This window comes from Herpailurus yagouaroundi, unplaced genomic scaffold, assembly GCF_014898765.1.
Source record: "Herpailurus yagouaroundi ecotype Mexico unplaced genomic scaffold, PumYag 28, whole genome shotgun sequence".
NCBI lineage: Eukaryota > Metazoa > Chordata > Mammalia > Carnivora > Felidae > Herpailurus > Herpailurus yagouaroundi.
Genome location: NW_024412376.1, coordinates 44,029,545 through 44,038,203, shown reverse-complemented (window position 1 = coordinate 44,038,203; position 8,659 = coordinate 44,029,545). Strand labels below are relative to the sequence as shown.

Genomic DNA, 8,659 nt, shown 5'->3' with positions numbered 1-8,659 from the left:
GCAGAGCCCAATACAGGGCTCGATCCCATGACCCTGGGATCACGGCCTGAGCCAAAATCAAGAGTCAGATGCTCAACCAACTGAGCTACACAGGCACCCCAGGAGCTTATCCTTTGTATGAACATTATTTCTATTCTAATATAATAGTATGATTTTTTTGGTAATCTTGTATGTCAGGGTAACAGCCCATGTTAACATTTCTTAAGAAGAAATGTCTTAGGACTATATTTTATGGCATTGAAAGATAGAGATCTACTAGTATGAAAAGAGTCTTTTAATTCCTAATTTGTCATGCTAGAGATGCCATGGAATAAGAGTGACCATGGGAGAGGGTCATCTGGAATGTTTGCCACACCTCCTTGCCAGCCAAGAGAACCCACTTCTTGGTATCTCTCTCCAGGAGTTGGTGAAAAAGTCAGGCTTCAAGGATTTGTTGCCGCTTCTGAAAACCTGTGCAAACTCTGCTCAAGAAGGCCTTATTCTTGATGGCTTTATGTTTAGGATTTGACTTTATTATTACTTCTTCTTTCATGTCCTTATTAACCCCTTATTTCACTCCATCCTTGGTCTTCAGAGTCACACAGACCTGGATTTGGATACCAGTTCTTCCACCTATAACTGTATAACTGTATGAACTCAGACATGTTACTCAAGCTTTCTCAGACTCAGTTTTAATATCTTCAACGATGAGAATAATGATATTGATCTCACAGGAATTTTGAGCATTAAATGAGATAATGTGCATAAAATTATTAATATAGCAGATTATAAATAAAGTAGATATTCAATATTTGGTAAGTTATTTATTCAACAAATATTTATTCGGAGACAATTATGTGTTAGAAATATAGTTCAGGAGGAAATTGAAGTATAAACAAGAATAGTCAATGAATGGAAGTCAATGGATGGAACGGCACAGGGAACGGGGGGAAGAGTACTCTTGCAGATTGAACAGTGTGTGTGGAGTTACAGAGTTAAGAGTGAGTGTGTTGTGCTCCAGGAATGGAAAGAGAACTGGGGTGACTGGACTAAGAAATGTAAGAGAGAGAATGGCTGGGATGAAGCTGGAGGTCATGCAAGGACTCACTGGCCAGGCTTAGATGTTTAAATTTATATTAAAAGCAATGGATCACCTTTATTATGCCTATTATTCAAATGGAGAAAGTGACCACCTGAAGGTGAATATTTTCCTAGTGCCAAACACAGCTAGTGAGTGGCAGAGCAACTAATGGGTTTTAAGTAAAAAGTAATATGATTATATTTTGCTTTAGAAGAATTAAGTGGCACCTGGGTGGCTCAATCAGTTAAGGGTCTCTTGATTTCAGCTCAGGTCATGATCTCACAGTTCATAAAATCAAGGCCCACGTAGGGCTCTGCACTGACAACGTGGAGCCTGCTTGGGACTCTCTCTCTCCCTCTCTCTGCCCCTTCCACACACACTATCTCTCAAAATAAATAAACATTAAAAAAAGAGAAATATTTTTAAGGCAGCAGAATGGAGGATATGTGTGTGGGAAGGAGTTGGAGGTGGATAGGAAGGTGAGAGGCAAGGAGGTTGGTGAGTAATTTAGGTGAGAATGAGATGAGACACTTAAGAATTTGGGGAGAAGAGTCAGAAGTGTTTCTTCCCCCCTGTGGAGTTTGGCAATCCTGGATCCTTCACTGGTGACATCAACACTCCATGCTTTAGGGACATAGCATGTGGACTGATAGATGTGAAGCAAAGACAGGGGTGAAAATGACAATGTGAGAATAGGGAAAGACAAATCCATGGATGCCTGATGGTCGGTCAGGCAGGAGACAGAAAAGAAAGGAATGACAAAGCTAAACCCCAAACATATAAACAGTCTTCCTCACTGAACGGGGGTTGAGGGGGGGTAAGCTATTTTTAGTGTGTCTGTGTACTTGTTTAACATAAAGTCATAGAAAAGAAAATCCAACTGTCCAAGTCCATAACAGTGGCTAAGGAGAGGCTGTTAATCTGGTTGCCCCGAATCAATGACTTGGGAGGCTGTTATTATTACGTGTATTTAATCTTGGCCAGTTGCCATTACTTCGTTGCTCTCAATTTTCTTATTTCCACAATAAGGCCACCACAGCTAAGCCTACTGAGTGCCTGTGTGTTCTAGATATTTTACATATGTTTTCTTATTATTCTCACAGCAACCTTGTAAGGAAGATATTATTTCCATTTTACAGATTAGGAAACCGTAAAATATTCAGAGAGATAAAATGGTTTTAATACTTATAGTTAGCAGAAGTTCTATTACTACACTGGGGTTGGAGAAAACACTTTTAAGGGAAAATACAGCCCACAGCTTTTAGAAAACAATTATAGGTTAGTCTCTATAAAAATTTTAAATTCTTGAATTGAAAGTTAGTTAAAAGGCAAGTGACAGGCTGAGAGAATATATCTTCCGCATATATATCAAGCAACAAGTGACCCAAGAGGAAAAAAAATGGACAAAGATATAAACAGGCAATTTGCATAAATGGGGCTATCAAAGGTCAAAAAACTTGAAAAGATTACTCAATGTCTGTAGTAGTCTAGAGGCAAATCTTAATTTTAATATTAAAAAAAAGTTGAAATATTTTTAAATTTAGCTAATCACATTTTTAACTTTGAAAACTGTAATTGATCTTTCTCACAGCAGCCTATTCTGTTTTCATGGGTGCAATAGTCTCTTCATTTCTCTTCGGATAATAACTATATGCTTTTAAAATTATCTTTCATTTCCTGTATTAACTCCATTTTCTCAGAGGTTGATCCAACTAAACAAAATAACAAAATGAAACAATTTGGTTTTATTCCAATGTTTGGCAGTTGTTTTTTTTTTATTGTCTCTTTACATTTGTAAAAAGATCTCTATGGGCGGCTGCATGTTTGAAGATGTTTGATCTCTGGCAGTGGACACACATTCCTATTCTAGCAGGTAGCTATAGTGGTTGGGAGGAAGGGGAGGACCAGGTGGGCTGGGGGTGGTCAAATGGACTCTTCTCTTTATGGATGGCTGCATATTGTCTTCTGTGTGAGGGCATGCTAGTTATAAGTTGTGGGGGCTATTGCCTATCTTATCAAGTCCCAGTGCTTACAGTTGGGGTGTTACTCACCAGAGTTCTAACTTTATTTGGCTTTTTAAAAATGTATACATGGCTTTACCCTAGGGCTGAGGCTATGTCAGTGGTTCTGAGAGTTGCAGCTGAAGCAGATATTCCCCGGACCCTCAACTATACGCCAGCCTCTCAGACTCCGTTACCTACTAGCCCCTGCTACTTTTGATCAGGTCTTACTCGCATTCTCTAAAGGGAAAATTTGTCTAGCAGTCTCTTTTATTACCTACATGAAGTTTCTGGTTCTTTGCCTCCAAAAGTTCTCTCCTAACCTGGATTAAATCTGGAAATTCCATACTCTTCTGGTCTATTGGTGCCCTTCCTGTTATTGACTTTTAAATTCTTCTTATTATTTTTTGATTGTTGTATTTCTTTCATCACATCAATGGGATTTGGGAGAAGAGAGGCCCAAGTGTGAGTTTAGTCAGCCATCTTAAACCAAAAGTTTAAGTAATTATTTGGTTTTATTTGCCATATAAGCTTTGAAGGAGAAATACTATATGCTGTGGAGGTTTACACTAGTGAAACCTGACCTAGCCTGGGTCAGGGTAGAGGGGGGACAGTTAGGGAAATGTCTTCCCCAGAGATACATTGAAAAGGTACACTGGGGCACCTGGGTGCCTCAGTTAAGCATTCGACTTTTGATTTCCACTGCAGTCATGATCTCACAGTTGGTGACATCAAGCCGCGCATCAGGCACTGGGGCTCTGAGCTGACAGAGTGGAGCCTGCCTGGGATCCTTTCGAGCACTTTCTCTCCTTGATCCTTCTGCTCATGCGCAAGTGTGAGCTCACGCTCTCTCTCTCTCACTCTCTCCAAATAAAAAAATGAACATTAAAAAAAAGAAAAGAAAAGGTAGACTTAAGTTTGAAGTTTGGATTTACTCAGAAGCAGAGAAATATGCTAGATGGCCTTTATAGATTTCCTTCATAGTTACGATTCACTGGTTTGCCAAGTTTGTATATACAGTTGAGGATTTTTAAAAAATGAAGTAAAGATGAAAGAAAATAAAAATTCCTTTCCAAAACAGGGAGACTCAAAAGTATGAAATTGCAATGGGCTGAGCTCACCATTTCAGCCAGCACCTCTGTCATCACATCATCAGACTTGATGTCTTTAGGCCTAAATGAGCTTCTCAAAGAGTTAGCACTTTGGTGAAGAGTTAGCACTTCCTGGAGACTGGAAGGCTTCTGGAAGTGTCTCCTTCTCATGGAGAAGGAGAGTTCACTTTCTGTCTCAACAGTGATTATCTACCTTATTTAACTCTCTAATTTCATGGGGGGTTAAAAAGCCATTACAGAAACTGTTAATAAAATAAAAAAAAACTATATTAATCTTTCCTATGGAATTTAGAGTAACTTATATCACCTTTAAGTTATAATTGGTAGTTATTTTACTGCCATAATCCTACCCTGATCTTTAGCGTTAGGATCATATAATCTTGTTAATAGGATACACTAATGACTGGGTTAGAGTGGGACCAAAGAAAGGGTGCTTCTTGTCACATCTGTTAAGCTTCAGTTTTGGAAACTTGTACTAGGAAGACTTTCTCTAACATACAGGCAATTGAGTGAATGATCTCAGTCTCCAAGTTAAGATTGCCATAATAGTCGCTAAACAATACCTCACTTACTTCATTAAGAATCCCCAAGGATGAGCATGAAATTCCAGAAAACCTACCTGAAAAGCATCACAAGCATGGATTTTCTTATCCTATGACTCAGATTCTACTTCCTAGGTTCATGGCTATGTTTACACAAATATTAAAATTATTGTGATTTATTAAAGGATTAATCCATGAATTGACTGTTGTTTAGACATTATCAACACTTCAGTTGAAAAGTTTGTTATTGATGGCCACAATCAGAGGAATGTATTAACTTCTGTTTCCCTTACTCTCTATGCTCTATTCCCAAGGAAAATTATATCTCCAGGAAGCGGTATACCTGGATTATATAATCTTAACTCCCCACAGGAATAGCTTTTTTGAAACATAATAATTTACCCTCTTAAACTTTTATAGAAATTTGCTACATGGAGAACATTTTAGGGGTCATTTACAAATCCCTGAAGTTAGGATACAATCCGGTTTGTACCCTAATGTCTCTTATGAAAAGATTTATTTTGGTATTTAGTGAAAGAAAATTTCTCTCTCTAATGTACTTTTTTTTTTTTTTTTTTTTTTTTTAGCATATGAAAGTTTGTTACTATCATGTTTGCATCATCAAATCATCAAAACTTATGGTTTTGGTCTTTTCTTCTTGCCTTTGCAGAAGGTCAATAGAGAGACATTGGCTATTTTGACAACAATAAAGTTGTCACCAGAAATGTCACCAACAGCATGATCTTTGCAACCAATCCAACAGCCAGAACTTCATTGTTTTCTGCAATATAGGTATGAAAGCTGTGAGTTTCTTGACATTTTTGATCAGTGGGCCCCTGACACATTTCCTGATGACAGAATTTAACTGTTCAGCTTCACCCCCAACTTTTTCAAGCAAAATTCTCTTTGAATGTAAAGTGCTTCCAAAGGAGTTGGCCTTTAGGGCTGTGCTCAAATGGGCTTCCTTGTACTGTTTATCATTCCTGTTTGTGGCTGTGGAGCTTCCTGGCAGTACAAAGACCTCGACCACTTGCCCATCATGCTGGTGCTACAGGCCCAAGTGAAAGATCTAATATATTGTTTAACAAAATTGTGGTGAAATACACATAACCCAAAATTTGCCATCTTAACCATTTTAAAGTGTAAATTTCAGTAGTGTTAGGTACATTCACATTTATATGCAACTAATTTCCAGAAACTCATCCTGTGAAACGGGCATTTTATACTGATTGTGATGGTTAATTTTAAGTGACAACGTCACCAGGTCACAGGGCCCAACTATTTTGTCAAATGTTATTCTGGATATTTCTTTGAGGGTGCTTTTTGGGTGATACTTTTATTTAAATTGGTAGGCTTTGGGTAAAGCAGCTTCCTCTCCATAACATGGATAGGCCTTATAATCAGTTGAAGGCCTGAATAAAGTAAAAGATTGACCACCCCCAGGCAAGAGGGAATTCTACCAGCAGACAGCCCTCAGGCTGAAACTGTGACGTTGGCTCCTCCCTAGGCCTCCAGGCTGATGGTCTACCCTGCAGATTTCCCACTTGCCAGCCTCCATAATTGCATGAGCCACTTTCTTCAAATAAATCTCTATGTATATAAATAAACATCATTTTGGTTCTGTTTCTCTGGAGAACCCCGATACATACACCCATTAAATAAATGCTACCTCTTTCCTTTTCCCCTCAGCCCCTGGGGACCACCATTCTACTTCTTGTTCCTTTGCATTTGACTACTTTAGATATATAAGTGAAATCATACAGTATTTGCCTTTTTGTGAGTGGCTTGTTTCACTCAAGATTCATCCACGCAAAAGGTTCGTCAGCTGTCTTCCAGATGTGTCAGAATTTCCTTCTTTTTAAGACTGAATAATGTTCCATTGGATGTATAGACCACATTTTGTTTTTCCATTCAACTGTCAATGAACACTTCGGTTGCTTTCATCTTTTGGCTATTGTGAATAATGCTGCTACGAACATGGATGTACACATATCTCTTCAAGACCCTGCTTCATCCAAGACCCTGGATATATATACTCAGAAGTGGGATCTCTGGATCATATGGTAATTCTATTTTTAATTTTTTGAGAAACCATCATACTATTTACATAGCTGCATCTATTTTTACATTCCTACCGACAAGGTACAAAGGTTCCAATTTCTCCACATCCTTGCCAACTACTTGTTATATCCAGCAATAATAATCCTGCAGGAACCCCAAATAATCTTCTGTAGGGGTCATTTTTGTTATGGGGTAGTATTTTATATCTGTGTACATTGGGAGGGGGGGTGCTAATATAGACCTGATCCTAAAAAATACAATAGTAAGACTTGCTACATACATAATTTAGGCTGAATCTACATGACAGCAAAACAATTATTTAGAAGTGAAAAATTCTGTCAAGAGGTTACTTTGCCTTGTAGCACTGAATGATGAAGTGGCCGATTTTATTGTTTAGAATTTGTATACAAGAAGGCTTATTCAAGGTTTTTCCCCATAAAATGTACAGAGATCACTATAAATGTCACCAAGTCATTTTGTGCAGTAAGCATTTTTAAATTCAGAGGAAGTTTATAATGCAAAGCAGAAGGCGCAAACTGGCAAGCCGTGGCCCAAATCGGGCCTGCAGACTTATTTGATTTGGCCTGCACATTTGTTGGCCCACACAGTTTTTTTTTAAAAATTTGAATCGGTTGACAACTTTTTTAATGGAGAGGTTACGTGCAAAAATCTTGATTTCTAGCTTTTTGGGGAAAACTAGCTGACCCGGCAAGACATGGCCTACATTCCCACATGGCAACAGTTGGCTGGAGCTGAGTAGCAGCTGCCCTTTTAGCCTGAGCTTGTGCTGTCCAGTTCCCCACGGTCCCCACCCACCCTGAGACCCGAGAGCCTGCGGACACCCAGGCAGCAGACTTCTCAGTTTCGCCAGGAACCACTTACAACTTCCTGTAACGTTCAGTAAGATGCAAGGCCCATGGTGGGCTCTCAGTAGGTTTTGGATTGTTTACTACTTCTGACTCCTCATGTGTTAAAATCATTCAGGATCTTTTGCTTTCTTTCTTGGTAGAAAAGAAGATGGCAAGACTATGGCCTTAAATAAATGAAATACAAAAGGAAAAGAATTTAGACAGTGCAGATAGGGGAGCAGTTTAAAAGAAAATAATAATCCAAATGTAATTTTTTACTGAGCAGTTTAGCCTTGAACTCTTTTTCCCATGTGAGGAAAACTGAAGAAAACAGCACCCAAGAAATGTTTCAAGCTAAGCCCTCTGTTTAATGCAAGAAAGAAACAAGGGGCAAAAGGTTAGTCAGCCGTCTTACAGTGGCAGAATTCTTGAGTTAACATAAATAGAAATAGATACAGAAAATGAGGGCCATATGGTTGGCTAGATCAGAGCCACTGTGTGTGTGTGTGTGTGTGTGTGTGTGTGTGTGTGTGTGCGCGCGCGCGCGAGCGCGAGTGTGTGTGTGTGTGTGTGTGTGTGTGTGTGTGTGTGTGTGTTTGCCAGGCCACCCACTGAGAAAAATATTCAACTTACTGTGTTTCAGCATATCAACTCCTTCTTTTTAATTACTGAGGCACTTGAAGTTCTTTTGCACTTTCAGGTGATAGCAAATGGAAAATGTGTTAAAGGAAAATACAAAGGTTTTTCCTCTTTCTCTTGGTGATTGTGTTGGTTAAAAGAAACATGAAAATCTTTTAAAAGACGTGCCTTCGTCTCCAACCAAAAACATGGTCGCAGGAAAATGGTTATTTAAACCTCCGCTGGTAGCATTATCCCATTGGCCAAAGCAAGTTCTATGGCCAAGTCCAGAGTTACCCTGAAAAGGAACTGTCTAAGGGCATGGATTTGGTAGGTGTACTTTAGAGAGCAGGAACTGTTCTGGAATGGGGAAATAGAATCTGAGTCAGTGCCTATTCTGGAAAAATACACTAGTTGA

General features: G+C 39.0%; 1 pseudogene; it reads right to left on the bottom strand.

Moving 5' to 3' along the window:
- Window positions 1-5,350: 5,350 nt before the first annotated feature.
- LOC121036338 (40S ribosomal protein S23-like) lies at window positions 5,351-8,452 on the bottom strand (annotated as a pseudogene).
- Between the last annotated feature and the right edge of the window lie 207 nt (window positions 8,453-8,659).